Below are 15,876 nucleotides of genomic sequence, written 5' to 3'. Positions count from 1 at the left end.
ACAATCACTTTGGGAAAAGGTCTGGCAGTTTCTTAAAAAAACTAAATGTAGACCTTACCCTATGACCTAGCAATTCTATTCCTAGGTATTTACCCAAGAAAAAGGAAACCACAGGTCTACACAAAGAGCTGTGCACAAATGTTCTCAGCAGCTTTATTCGTAACAGCCAAATACTGGAAAAAGTCCAGGTGTCCATCAGTAGAAGAATGGATAAACAAATGGTGGTACGGTATTCCCACCAGGAAAGAGGAACAAACTACCGATAAATGCCACAGCATGGATGAAACTCAAAAACATTATGCCGAGTGAAAGGAGCCAGACACGATGGAGCACATACTATATGATTCCATTTATATGAAATTCTAGAATAGACCATACTAATTGATGATGGAAAAAAATTAGAATGGTAATCTACTCTAGGGAGGTGGGGTGTGGACTGAGTGGAAAGGAGCCTGGGGAAACTTCTTGGGGTCATAGTAATGTCCTCTATTTTCATAGGTGTCTGGGTTACACAGGTATATGCATTTGTCAAAACTCAGCAAATAAAGATGTGGATTATTACACTGTAAGTAAATTTTAAATCAAAAGAAAAAAATAAGCAAATCTTGAACTCTAGCCAATGATATACACACTGAAGTATTCAGGGAGCAGTGTATTGATTTCCGCAATTTACTTTGAAATGCATCCAAAAATTAAGATGGGTGGGTAGACAGCCAAATGGACACGTACGTGACAAGGCAAGCACAGAAACATCAATGGTAGAACGTAGGGCATGGTTATATGAGTGCTCACTGTAAAATTCTTTCGACTTTGGCTGTATTTTTTAATTTTTTCACAATAAAATGCTGTGGAGAGAAAAAAACAGGAGAGAGGTGCTGCCATCTTCTGTCAACTCCCAGAGAACTTCTCTTTCACCTCCTCCTGGTCCAGCTCCGTCACCTCCTTTCCTTCCTCACTGTCAGCAGAGACCTGAGAAGCTCTCTGCTCGCCTGTGCCTCCCTCACTGCTCCACTGTGGTGGATTCCACTTTAGGGGAATAGTTTCTCTTGCACACACAAGTTTTCTCTCAAACCCTTTCTCTTTATTCTCTCTCCCAGTTCCTCCTGGATTACCTCTGGATAATCTCTCTCCTTTCCATTTATGAGTCAAACAACTTTAGCAAAGGGGTGATGAGATAAAATAGGCTAAAATAGCTCTATATAAGCCTTTCATCCCCTAAGAAACAAATTTTAAGTTAAAAACTAGTTTTGTTTTCCTTAATTACTATTTTCTTTTATTTTCACTAAAAATGAACAATAGTTTACATATTCAATCTCTTAAAACATGCTTTCTGACTTTAAAACTGCATTTTGTAAAACTGATTTTAATAGCTTCCTTTTATAACGAATTTGATGAAAATGATAAAGGAGAAAAAAGAATGCTACTGGCCTACATTATTAAGTATCAACTTTCAGATAATGTGCATATGCATATATACATACACACATCCTTTTTTAAAATAGCTGATATATAGCTTCAGGCTTTCCTCCCTACTTTTAAGCATTTCCCCATACCATTAGTTTTAGAAAATACAATTCTTATTGGCTTCAAACTGGTTCATTGGAAGAGTGTGTCATAATTTATTTAACCATTTCCCTACTGTTGGATATCAGGTTCTATACAATTCATCACTTATCACAGAACCTTAATAATTGGACAGGACCTAGGATTAATGCAATAGTTCCCCAAATAAAGGCACTTTTCCTATAAAATCCTTACCAAATAATCAGCTAGTCTTCACTTGAATAATTCCAGAGGTAGGGACCCTCACTTTGTTTGGAGGTTCAGTGAATGATATCACATGTATCTAATTTAAATAAATTCAGATATAGGTACTTAGTCACCTCCCCAAAAAAAAGAGAGAGAGAAAGAAAGAAAGAGTGAAAGAAATGAAAAGAAAAGAAAGAGGGAAAGGGTTTGGGAAGAGAATATGTTTAAATCAAACACCCAGTTCTGTCCTGAATCCACTCAGTGGGTCTGAGCCCCAGAGTAAGCTGGACTGAACAATATGAATTTGTCTTTCCTTTGGCGAATTCAATTCACACATGCCTTCTGAGTGTCTGACTGCCTAGGTCCAAATTCCAACTCCACCATTTACTAGCTGGGTGACCATGATCAAGTTTTAAAAAACAAACAAACAAACTGTGCCTCAGTTTCCTTGTCTGTAAAACAGGGATAATAACACTACCTTATGTCAGAGAATTGCTAGGATGATTAAAAAAGTTTATATATGTAAAGTCCTGGGACTTCCCTGGTGGTGCAGTCATTAAGAATCTGCCTGCCAATGCAGGGGACATGGGTTCAATCCCTGGTCAGGGAATTAGATCCCACATGCTGCGGAGCAACTAAGCCTGTGTGCCACAAGTACTGAGCCTGTGCTCTAGAGCCTGCGAGCCACAACTACTGAGCCCACGCACCACAACTGCTGAAGCCTGCACGCCTACAGCCCCGCAGAGAAGCCACCGCAATGAGAAGCCTGTGCACCGCAACAAAGAGCAGCCCCCGCTCGCCGCCAACTAGAGAAAGCCCACATGCAGCAACGAAGACCCAACGCAATCAAAAATAACTAAATAAATAAATAGAAAAAAAATTAAATTATATATGTAAAGTCCTTAGCCACACAGTAAGGACTAGATAAGTTTAAATTATTATTATTATTTCATACAACTTGGCTCCTAAACTTAAGCCAATTATTTCATCTGGTATATAGCCAAAGAAACAATCATCTCTTCCAAAAGTGGAGAAAAAACTAGCTGAACTTCACTGACAGACAGTATACTAGTCCTATGGAATTTTCCAAAGGTAATTCTGACTTGTTATACACTCACTTTAGAAGCTGGCCCTTGCTCACCACAATGCTCCAAAACACACCACATCACTGCTGGGATGCTCGCACTCTTAGATCGCTTTCATGCGGAGCCAAACTTCCCCTCACTGGTCCTGGTTCTGCTTCCCAAGTTACACAGGACATTGCCAACCCACCTTCCAAAAGACAGTCCAACAAAGCCTACAAAACGACGACCATATCCCTGACAGGGGCCAAATACCCACAAGCCCTCACCTCCTCCTCACACGATGGCCTTTAGCCAAGTGCCTGCTCACCTTCCTCTCAATGCTCTTGGTTTGTCAGTATCCCTCTTAAAAAGTGTGAAAATTCGGTACCTGACACAGTATTCCCAACATCCCCTGAGCAGCTCGGAGTGCCATGGGACCAACACCTCCTCAGACCTGGACACTAACAGTTGTACAGCTATTAATCTGGGCAAGACTTGCCTCACTTAAGTTTTAGTAATTTACTAGGAAATCACACCAATGCCCTAAGCCCTTTGTAGTAGTCTCTTTGCAGTTTAGATTAACAAAGTTGTCTTTAATTACTCTTCCTGAGCTCTGGGCCATTCATTAGCAGAGGCTCAAGAGCCACTCTCTGTTCATATTTTTTCCTTTTGTCAATCTATTACTAAATAATAATTCTTTCTATCTGCACACCAATTTCTAATTTCATAGCAAATATTTTTGATATTTGAGTGTAAGGCACAGCAGGCGTTACAATTCCCAATTTACAACTGAAGAAATGGAGGCTCAGAAAGGTTAAGAGACTTGCCTGGGATTACATTACTAGTCAACAGCAAAGTCAGAATGAGAACCAGAGTCTTCTGTTTCCCAGCCTAGAAAATGCCCTACCACCCAAACTATCTCCTCTTTTTGTGGACAGTGGAAGAACATCTGAAGTCAGAGAAATACAGGTTTAAACCCCAACTCTCCTGCTTCCTGGTTGTATGACCTTGAGAAGGTACTTCATCTCTGAGATTCCTTTCCTTGTTGGTAAAATCAGAGTGCCCCCTCCTCATGGAGCAGCTGTGAGGGTCAGACAGCCTAGCATCAGTGAGAGAACACGCACAGGATCATGCTACATACTTCATGCCAGGCCAGCATCTGCTGTGTATCCCCACATCTGTGGCATGAAAAACCCGCACAGGACTTTAGGGAGCATTAAAATCATTCTAAAAATACACAAATACACTTTATATATTAAAGTCATTTACTCCCTGCCATGAGGTTTTAGTAGACAGTATGGAGATACAAATATGCACCAAAAAATAACTGATATAAACTCATCATAGAGGGAATCTTAGTTGGAGGTGCGTATGTGGTGAGTTACAGTGTCAACGAGTGACAACGTGACTAAAATGTGGAGGTGCAGTGAAGTAATGGGAACGAAAATTTACTTTAAAAAGTAATTAGCCCATGAAGAATGATAATGATCTTCAAGGCCTCCTCTTGGCCGTATATTCCATGATCTCTACCTTCAGTTTTCATTACCCATAAGCTGTTTGGGAATAGAGACTGTGTATTACTGTTCTTACAAAGTACTAAGTGTCTCAAGGGTTTACTGAGGATTCCAATATTTTTGATTGACAGATTAGAAAAGTTTAAACTCATTACTGAAGCAGATACCATCACCTGTTTTTATGATTATCTGGTGACATCTGCATGCTGGAAGCAGTTTGAAAAGGTCATTACCAGGTAATGTCATTTTTTAAAATGGCACGTGTGCGTTGCAAGGGGTGGACAAATAAAAGGCTTTTGTAACTTTTAAGAACGGCATGTAGATTAGCCCAAATGGTTCACGGATAGTCACAATTATTTCAAGGTATTTTTCGGTTCATTCATTCTACAAATATTCATTGAACACCTACTATGCCAACACACTATGCCAAGCACCATGGCTAAATAAGATTAATCTGACCTGGGTCCTGATCTCAAGGTTTAAAATTTTATTTTAGAATGTGAGATTACTCACCTTCTATTGTATATGCTTACACAACTTAACAGTGGATAAAAGTCAACAGAGTCGATGGGGGGCGGGGGGAGGCAAAGAGACACAGACAGTGCTGAGAGAGCACAGAGGAGAAGGAAGTTCCCTCCCACCAGGGAAAACCAGGGAGCGCTATCACGATGGATACCTTGCTACATCTCCTCGGTAAAGAGACTTATACTCCCAGTTTGCAGGATCCGGCTTCTTATCTGTTCTGAAGGTTTCTCCTGTCAGAGCCTGAATGTCCTCAAGCCAAACAAAGTGACGTCCAATATCAGCAGTGGCATTATTTTCTTGACTGTGGGACAAAGGAAGGCGAACAAGGAAAGGGAAGAGGCACTTAGAAATCTCCCAGTTACATATCTCATGTTTCAGAAATGTGAAAGTTACACACTTCAAACTCCATACAGCATCAAGCACACCTAAGTAAATAAAATGTGCACATGCCATAAAAATGGGAAGAGGACTCCTACTCTGGAGAAAGTTTTAAAATACAGAGCAAAAACTGTCAACACTAAGTGACCCTTTACCAAGAAATGAAGTCAACTTATCCCAGAAATACAAGTGAAGGACATAGGTGTTTTTTTTAAAAGATAATTCATTTAAATGATTATAACTTGATTTTCAAGTATATTTATAAACAAGGTTTCTTTAAAAAAAAAAGAGAGAAAGATAAGGCTGCCCTAACTTTACCTAACTTTCTTGAAAAGTGCTCAGATAATTTATTCCAATTAAAAACTTAACAACAATGGCAACAAAGCCACAGTTCTGAATGCTTCAGTCTTGCGTGCTACTTAGCATTATGGTCTAAGTCTCGTTTTTATAGTCTGGGCTCTGTGTAGGGTGTTTTGCCTATACGTCCGGACCTCTATCTAAAGGGCAGAGAGTCCACTATAAGACAAGACCCTTATTTATCCCTTTGAACCAATTTGTGACTTGGCAGACTTTCAGATACAAAGGGAACCAGTTCCCTAGGAGTCACAGAAGAGGGAGGTTTTTTTCTGGCATCTAACATCTTTCTTCCTCTAAAGAAAATCAATTCATAATGCTGCTGACACAAGAAGGTGCCAAAGTAGTCAAAACAGCCATTAAGTGTTGTTCCATCTTTGCTTTTCGGCTCTGCCCAGATAGAAATAAAGATTCTAAAGGCTTCTAAATCATCCTTGGCTGGCAACACAAGGGAATGGTATTTCAGGGACACAAAGTAGCTACTCAATAAATATTTGTTGAATGATGCATCTCGGGTTAAAACACATGGTGATTTTTAACACATTCCCCTCCAGAACAACTGTGGAGGGTTTTCTGAGGACAAAAACCGAAAGGGGCAGCAAAGGGAGAGAAAAAGATCGGTGCATTCCAGAAAGAAATGGAAAGCCAGTGTGGAGAGGGGGCGGGAAGGGCCAGGCTGCCGACCACCCCTAGGGAGCAACAAGCCCTCATTCCTCCCCTACTGGGTACTGTGGTCAGGAAGCAGGCTGTGGTCTAGGCTGTGTAAGAGGAAGGATGCGCCTCCCCCGAAGGTGAAAAAGAGCTCATCCTAGGAGACAAAGGTCAGTTATAAGCTGTGACCTCTGGGGAAGCTGTCCCTCGATCACCCTGAAATAGAGTCCCATATGGTATGCAACCCACCCCTCCCTCCAGGCCGCTTTCCTGACCTCACGGAAAGACTCTCACAACTCAGTAATATCTTACTCCCTGTCTGTACAGAAACAAACGATCCTTCCAGGCCACCGTCCCTGCATGAGTGAGTAGTGAGAAAGTAAAAGACAAGAACAATCCACTCTGATCTTAATGGGGATATTCTACAAAATATCAACAGACTTAAAAATGCTGTCTGGATCATAAAACTATCAAGAGGCTGTAAAGATCACCTCTGATGTGGTTAAGCACAGGCTGAAAATAACTATCTTTCAAGTTCTTATGGTCGTTCCTGTACAGTTTCAGGAAATCCTTTAAAACTCATTTTCCTCAGCCATAAAAAAGATAGTTAAAGATGAGTCTTCAGAACACACAGCAATTAATGTATTTTGCTTTGAAGACATACTAAAAAAGCAACAATATCAATGGTATATTCATCCATTCATTCATGCAACAAAAACGTACATGAGCATTTACTCCACATCAGGCCCAGTGCCAACCGCTGGGGGGACTCAAAGGCAAGCAAGGTGGGGTGGTTCCCGCCCACAGAAATTCAGCCAAGTTCGAAACCTTGCTGCTAGACTCCTTTATTCCTTCCTCCTCTAGGCTTACAGGGATAGCACCTGAGACACAGAGAAGGCTAAATAAATCTGGGTCCTCTGAGCCACAGAGGACTGCGGCATTCTCCAACACTGATCTGCTGACAAAAGGGTCCCGGAAGACTACGGTGTCTGCCTCTCTGGAGACTACGGGCCGGATTCCAGACTCACTCTGACCAGAGCTCTCACGGACATCAATGGGACTTCTAAGCACACCACAAGAGCAAATAATCCCTGAAGAGTCGCAAAGTCTTAACAGCACTAAATTTTTTCAAGTATGCCTTGGACAGGACTTAAATTTTCTCTCTTCTAGACCACATGAACAAAGAAAAGAAAAAAAGTTAAATGAGGAATAAAAATTCAAGTAGTTTCACCACATAACCACCTGTCTCACGCATGGGAAAAGTGCCTCCCTATGTAAGAGGAAGTTAGATTAAGCAGAGAGGAAAAGCACCTGCTCTGGGGTCAACCTGTAGAACACCTGGAACACCATGCTCAGCGTAGACAGCAGAGCGAAACACGGGGAGGAAAAAAAGCCCCTAAGGAAAGGAAATGCTGTGGTCATGAGCCATTCTATACCTTTAACACAGTGGTTCTAAACAAATGTGAAATAAGGACAAAAGCAATGATTGTTCTTAAGTGCTATATTAACCTTAACGTGTGTGTGTGTGTGTGTGTGTGTGTGTGTGTGTTATGCACACAGGGGTCCTGATGTGAGTGACTGAAAGGAAGACATATCAAGAAAGAGAATGATGACATTCTTCTTACTCGTTACAAAAGCGTGTAAAGCTAAGTAGTGACCCGGTTCACATGCCCACTGTAAGGCACATCCGCCACCTTTCAGAAATCCTGTAGACTTTTTGTCTGAATCAGATTTGACACAATCGTTACTGTGTCTAAATAATATTTCTCAAATAAAATCATGGTCCTATTTTTTTTTAATGAAAGTTTTCTTTTCTTATGTTGACCTAATGATAGAGCTCTTTTTGTTTTTTTCCCACTTTACTGAGGTATTTATTGACTCTATTTTGATTGAGTGGCTAAACAAGTCATTCAGATGTCTAACTTGTGGCAACGATCAAGGGAGAAAAAAATCAAGATTTGAAAAATCATAGGTATCTGAGAATAGAAAACCTACTTCGGTTTCTCTGATTCCTTTTTACTGCTTCTGATGCTTCTGGAAGATATGTCTTTTTCAGAATCAGTGTATGACTCAGATCCACTGCTACTTGACTGCCCACGTTTAGATCCACTGCTACGTGACTGCCCACGTTTTCTCTTGGTTTTCCTGTGGTGCTGATGCTTCCTTTTCTTCTTTTTCTCTTTCTTCTTTTTTCTGCTTGCTTGTTTGGGCTTTTTGTTAGTGTCACTTTCATCTGAAGGCTCTGAATTCAGAGGACTCCTGTTTGGGAAAAGCAACATTAGAATTATTTTCAAAAGAGAATTAGGGAAATAATATGTAAGTAAGTATGCAAATAAACAAATATGCAAAAGAAAATTCTATAAATGCCCACACAGACTTACTATGTGCCCATACATTATACAGTACCTTCCTGGATTGCAACTCACCTTAAAGATTTAAGAGTTGGACCTAAAATAACATCAGCCGAAGAAATTCTAATCTTTCTAAGATTTCTAAGCTTGTAAACCTATATCTTCATAGCTATATATTTTTAAATTAATCTACCAGTTATTTTATCAAATACAGTATTTTTTAATGCTATAAAAGGTTTGTTTTCAGTCTTACATATTATGCCAGCATACCCTAATGCCAAAAAAAAAAAAGGTTTAACTCTGGTCCTTGTTTTTTAAAGTTATAATGAGATCTTCCTCATTACTCCCTCTCATGCATTAACTATTCTCAATTTCTAAAAGCTTCCTACACTTTTAGAGTACATCATATTAATGAGACCATTTGGCCTATATTTGTGAGAGAGCTCATTTCTCAATCCAGTGATCTATAACAAAATTCTTTCAAAGCTGGGTACAGATGCGTGCCATTTTGCTTTCCCCAAAATTTTCATGAGGTTTTATCCTATCCTTCTATTTTTGCATGCAACTTCTATCTTTATGCAACTAAAGAAATATCTGAATTACAATATTCTAAAGGTTACTAATGAGGTTAATAAAGTTACTTAAGAATCACAATGATGCCATTTCCCTTGTGGCCTAATTACTGGCAGTAACTGTGTCAGGTACTTGCCACTCCAATGGAAAGGGAAAAAAAAGGATAATCTGTTAAGAGTGAGATAAGGGAAAATAGTCAAAGATTACCTCACTACATCAGGTAAAAGGAAGAGTTTTACTTAACTCTTTTATCACAGGGTTTTCTATGGAGCATCATTCAAACTAAGCTATAGATGGTACACTGACAAAGACTAAAAATCCACCTATCAAGAAAACTACCTGGTCAGTAGCGACTCTTCAGAAACAAAGGCTGTGACCTCTTCAGTTTGCTGGCTCAGAGATGTTATGGTTCCAACACAAAAGCTTGGGTTGCTCAGCCAGTCTAATTCTGCACATGGGCAAAAAGGAGAAAAGATCAATGAAATTAGCTCAATAGGATTTCTAAAGCAGGAAATCCATCTTACCAGCTGACATCTTAATTCACAGCCAACGTCAGCCAGACACTTTGAACAGTCCACAGAAGCTGAAGGGAATCCATGAAATTGTTATTTCATAGGGCATGGGGCTTTAACACACTCTAAAATATTTAAAACTGAAATCCTCTTGTGATATCAGGCTGCAGCTTAAGCAAAAGCCATGTAATAAGCATGGCCTAAAATACAACTAGGCTTTACGTATTCCATCCACACTCTAATGAGCATGAATGCTTCCAAAGCATTAGGTTTTAATGACCCCAAGTTTGATTTAAACAATTGTGAAAAGTTAAAAAAAAAAATCAAATCATGCATAGAAACCCACCAGGCTTAACATTATTCCAGAAGATTCAGATATTTTTCTTTAAAAAAAAATTCCAATGTTCTTAGTACAGTAACTTAACATAAGCTTTTCCTTATAACAGTACTCTGTGAAAATAAAAACAGAAGGTGTCAACTTTTTAAATTAATGCTAAAATTATATAAGATGTTAATAACGATTATCTCTGGACAGTGAGGTTAAATGTCCAAAATTTTTCCTCTTTCTGCTTATCCATCAATTTCTAACTCTTCTATGATGAACTATTTCTAAATTACTTATTTTCTAACTTTTAGGAGTCTTGGCTGTGAAGGAAAGAAAAAGAATGGTGGCAGCAAGGGGGCCCACGGTGGTGTGTGTATTTTGTCCTGCTTTGTTTTAGGGTGGGAGGCCACAGCATAATCACACGCTCAGGAGAAAGGACCCACAAAATGGCTGAAGTTAGAAGAGAGAAGGGTTAATTACATGTTTTAACAGTGGTACTGGGATATAGATTATATACAAGGTTCACCCATTTAAAGTGGACAAGTCAGTGGTTTTTAGTATATTTAGAACTGTGCAACTGCCACTGTAAGATAATTTTAGAACATTTTCATCATCCCCAAAAGAAACCCCACACCTATGAGCAGCAACTCCCCATCACCCACCTCCTGCCCTCTGACTCCCACAACCAGCCCTAGGCAATCACGAATCTACTTTCTCTCTCCATAGATCTGCCTATTTTGGACATTTAATATAAACAAGATCATACAAGGTATGGTCTTTTGTAACTGGCTTCTTTTGCTTGGCATAATGTTTTCAAGGTTCATCCATGCTGTATCATGTATCAGTACTCCATTCGTTTTTATTGCTGAATAATAATTCCATTTTATGGCTATACCACATTTTATCCTTTAACAGTTGAGGGACACTTGGGTTGCTTCCACTTTTGGCTATTATAAATAATGTTGCTATGAACATCCAGGTACAAGTTTTTATATGGACATATGTTTTCAGTTATCTTGGGCAGATATCTAGGAGCAGAATTGCTGGGTCATATGGTAACTCATGTTCAGCATTTTGAGGAACTGTCAGATTGTTTTCCTAACTGGCTGCACCATTTTATACTCCCATTAACAAGGTATGAGGATTCCAATCTCTCCACAGCACTGCCAGCTTGTTACTCTCTGTCTTTTAGATTACAGTCATCCTACTGGGTATGCTGTTTTCTCACTGTGGTTATGATTTCCATTTCCCAGGTGACTAACGATGTTGAGAATCTTTTCATGTGTTTGTTTGTTGGTCCTTCATATTTCAATAGAAATAGTTATTCAAATCTTTTCCCCATTTTTTAACTGGGTTGTCTTTTTATTATTGAGTTGTAAGAGTTCTTTATATATTCTGTATTCTAGTCCCTGGTGGTAACTGCATCTTAGTGAAGAGGGGATATCGGAATGTATGCTTCATGATACGGTACCTTATTTTATTCACTGCTGTATCCCTAGCACTGAGAGCAATGCCTGGCATATATCAGTAGGAGTTTAATAAATATTTGTGGAAAAGAGGGGGTGAAGGAAGGAAGGAAAGTTCCTAAAGAGAAAAGGTACATTGAAAAGCAGAGGAAAAAGGGAAAGAAGAGAGGAAATCTAGCTTATGAAGGGCTTTACTGTAGGCCAAGCAACAGGTTGAGCACTTAATTTACATCTTTTAATCCTCACAACAACCCTCTATAGGAGGTACTACAATCTTCATTGTACAGAAGAGGAAACTAAGGCTCAAAGGGATCAAGTAATTTTTAAGGTCATACTTAATAAGAGTTAAAAGAATTCTTCATGCAGTCTTTCTTCTATTGTCTCCTTTTTCCTTCTGTGGGGTTCCCTTCCCTTGGGCCTAATTCCTGGCAAGAGGTCTATGAAAACAGTTCCTGTTGCTCACTGAGATCACAAGTATTTTCACAATAATTGGATTCTATCATGAGCAAAGGAAAAGTGGGAAAAAATGGAACAAACAATATGCAAGGAGAGATGCTCTCAAAGAAGTCCATTATATTTTTACATAAATATCTGGATAGTGAGGAGAGCTTGGAGGAAATGTAAAGAAATAGATACGTTAAAACAACAAAGTGTGTAGCTCTCCAAAGTCCTTCAGAAGGTACAAAAAAAGCTTTTAAAGGATGCATTTAAGGCTTTGCCATATGGGACCACTGTGGGGAGAGAAAAAAAGTAGTTTATAAAGAACTAAAACTCTTGGGTTTTGAACTCAGATCATCACTGACCCTCTGAGTGACCTTCATCTCAATCAAATGACCTTTTATAGGAACAAAAGGTATTTTTACCTGATAAGAAGTTGCTGCTGCTTTTTGGGGGGTGGGAGGAGGGAAGCTATCATATTAGTAACTATGTGTGGAATATTAAAGTAATAATCATTGGGTGTTAGGCCTAGAAAAATTTGGGAGATCACCTAGTCCACAGATTTTCAAACTTTCTTAGCCAAGGAACTCACTGTTCAAGTACAATCTTTCAGAGAAGTTCAAAATGCAGAACAGAAAAAGCAGGATGCCCTTGTTGGGGGCTCACAGGGAGGGAGCAGGTCCACAAAGGCTCACTGGAGCACAGCCTGGATACCCTTCCCTCATTTACAGATCAATAGCCAGAGGCTCAAAAAAGTTAAGTCACACACACATCTGAACCTGGATCCGGGATCCTCCATCCCGCCCTCTCTAACCATGCCATGGTGCTAACTCTTCACCGCCTCAACTAAGGAGCTGCTTTTCCTATGTCTCCCTGCAATCGGTACAGGGGGCTACGACAGCAATCTTCACATTGTAATCTCATTATCTGCACGTCAAGTCTTCCCATCATATTCTAAGCCAAAGGCCAACAACTCAAATCCTTACAGGGACCAGATGAGTAATGATTACTATGACACTATCGACAGTGACAACAGAAAAAAAGAAAACGACAAAAATATTCTTCCAGCCAAACAAATATACCAACTGGTTTACAACTCGTGCATCCAAGTTGCCAGCTTGCCTCCACTCCCACTCCCTTCTTCCCAAACCAAAAGAAACATGAGGGCAGGAGCCATGACTATTCACTCCTGTATTCCCAACTCCTAGCATAGTACCTTGGTACAAAGTAACTGGAGTCAATAAATATTTGTTGAGTAAGTAAAGTGAATGAGGATCTGAATCATATCTCTGCATCCCTGTACCCCCAGCACCTAATTTACAGAACTGAACAAATTTGATTGTTAAAAGCATGCCATTGGGGCTTCCCTGGTGGCACAGTGGTTGGCAGTCCGCCTGCTGATGCAGGGGACACGGGTTCGTGCCCTGGTCTAGGAGGATCCCGCATGCTGCGGAGCGGCTGGGCCCGTGAGCCATGGCCGCTGAGCCTGCACGTCCAGAGCCTGTGCTCCGCAACGGGAGAGGCCACAACAGTGAGAGGCCCGCGTACCGCAAAAGAAAAAAAAACAACAAATTTTGGGGGCTTCCCTGGTGGCAGAGTGGTTAAGAATCCACCTGCCAATGCAGGGAACACGGGTTTGATCCCTGGTCCGGGAAGATCCCACATGCCGCAGAGCAACAAAGTCTGCGCCACAGCTACTGAGCCTGAGCTCTAGAGCTCACGAGCCACAACTACTGAGCCCGTGTGCCATAACTACTGAAGCCCGCGCACCTAGAGCCCATGCTCCGCAACAAGAGAAGCCACCGCAATGAGAAGCCCGTGCGCCGCAACGAAGAGTAGCCCCCATTCACCGCAACTAGAGAAAGCCCGCGCACAGCAACGAAGACCCAACACAGCCAAAAATAAATAATTTTTTAAAAAATTAAAAAGGTAAAAAAAAAAAACAAATTTTGAACCACAGGTGGATAAAATATCCTTGTTCTACACCCACTCCCCATTGTATTAGGCTTTCCCCTGCTTTTCCAAAGTTCACTTTACGGCACTTTCCTCTTATGAAAGACCTTCAACTAGTACCTATTTTCACTAGCCAAAATCCGAAGAGGATTTTCGCTTTTACAAAAAAAAAAAAAAAAGGCAAAAAGCAAAAGTAGCCTTCAGTGTTTGTTTTGCAGCGAGCCTTCAGAGAGGCAGTGAGCACCCCAAGAAGCAACAGTGGCCTCACCAAGCTCCTTCCCCAGGAAGGAGCTCAGCATCAAGCTGCCACAGCTTTGAACTATGTCTGTGAGTATCTGTGCTTTATCCTGATTTACTCTGTGCATCCGTTAGCAAGATGTGTCCTGAAGTAACTGTTTCTTCACTGTACACCATTTCAGCTTAGGACAGGTTTCATCGGAACGCTGCTCTACCTTCAGATAGTGGGGGAAACCTGTATAACAAAATAGCACTGATTATGAGTTTACGTGAACTCAGAGGGAAGCACCACCCCTTCAGTGATAATTCAAAAGACCTTTCTAGGGCTCTACAGCATATATATTAGGGAAGGGGGTTATTCCTTTAAAAAGAATGAGCCAAGCTCTTTGTTTTGATGGAAACACTTGATTCCTGACAGCATCTGAGAGCACAAGCATTCGTACGAACAGCACTGGCAAACATGACTAAACTGCATTTAAGACGGTGAGTACAGAGAATCCAAGCAAAGTCAGCCTTTCCACAGAGCTAAGCTACAATTTGAAGAGACCCAGGGATCCCAAAGGTAATGTTTAAACAACCCCAAAGTTCCAATATCACAGTGTGGTTTATAATACAATTGCCGGTGTCAGAAGGACGTGCGTTCAAACACTGGCTTTAAAGTTCATTAGTTGTGCAACTCGGAACAAAAAGCCTAATCTCTCCAACTCTTCTCCTTTCATCCAGCACCTTTTCCCTGAGAGCCAGGCATGGACAAACCCAGGACAGCCCTCAGGGAGCGGACACACTGGCAGTCATTTACATGCAATTAGACAACGCCAAGATAAAGAAAAGTTACAGGGTATAATGAGAGCACACAGCTGGGTTCCCTAGTCCAAACTAGGTATGGATCAGAGAAAGCTGCCCGGGAGAACAGCTCAATAAGACCTAAAGGATGAGGAAAAAAAGTAAGCAAATATGCTCCTAGGAAGCATCTAGGCAGGGGAAATGGCTTATACAGAGGCCTGAGAGTGAGAAAGCATGACTCTCTGGGAAACAGGAGGGAGCTGCTATGGCTGGACCACTGGGAGTGAGGGGGCGGGGGGGGGGGGGGGGGGGGGGGGGGAGCAAAATGAAGCCGGAGAGGTTCAGGGGCCTAAAAAACCCTATCAGAGTTTGTGTTTACCCTAGGAGCAATGGGGAAATGCTTGAGTTTGTGGCAAGGGTGACAAAATCGGGCCTAGGGTTCAAAAGATCAGCAGCAAAGAGTAGTGTTTAAGCACACACGTTTTGAAGCCAGATTGCCTGAGCTCAAATCCTGCGTCTGCGCCCGTTTCCTCCTCCCTAAAAATGCCGACAATAATACCGACCTCACAGGGTTGTTATGAGGATTCAGTGACTTAATATGTATTTGTAAAGCATTTAGACCAGTGAATGGCACATAGTGGTCTTTTAAAATTTTTTTTTTATTGAAGTATAGTTGATTTACAATGTTGTGCCCATCTCTGCTGTACAGCAAAGTGACTCAGTTATACACATACATTCTTTTTAATGTTCTTTTCCATTATGGTTTTTCCCAGGATACTGAATATAGTTCCCTGGGCTATACAGTAGGACCTTGTTGTTTACCCATTTTATATACAATAGTTTGTATCTACGAACCCCAAACTCCCAATCCATCCCTCCCCCACCCCCCCCTCCCCTGGCAACCGCAAGTCTGTTCTCTTATGACTGTCTTTCTGTTTTGTAGGTCAGTTCATCTGTGCCATATTTTAGATTCTACATATAAGTGATAGCATATGGTATTTCT

At 40.8% G+C, this 15,876-nt stretch overlaps 1 protein-coding gene across 1 annotated transcript in view; it reads right to left on the bottom strand.

The window, feature by feature from the left end:
- Positions 1–9,599, bottom strand: part of NRDE2 (NRDE-2, necessary for RNA interference, domain containing) — a 30,992-nt gene extending 21,393 nt beyond the window's left edge. Inside the window, exons 1-3 of the mRNA XM_065872273.1 lie at positions 9,499–9,599; positions 8,231–8,494; positions 5,004–5,153 (exon numbers count right to left, since the gene is read on the bottom strand). The gene's annotated coding sequence lies outside the window, so the exon portion shown is untranslated. The remainder of the gene's footprint in view (positions 1–5,003; positions 5,154–8,230; positions 8,495–9,498) is intronic.
- Positions 9,600–15,876: the final 6,277 nt, after the last annotated feature.

The sequence above is a fragment of the Phocoena phocoena genome, chromosome 2 (assembly GCF_963924675.1).
Source record: "Phocoena phocoena chromosome 2, mPhoPho1.1, whole genome shotgun sequence".
NCBI lineage: Eukaryota > Metazoa > Chordata > Mammalia > Artiodactyla > Phocoenidae > Phocoena > Phocoena phocoena.
The sequence above is the reverse complement of the archived record's forward strand: the minus strand, read 5'-3'. Positions and strand labels throughout refer to the sequence as shown.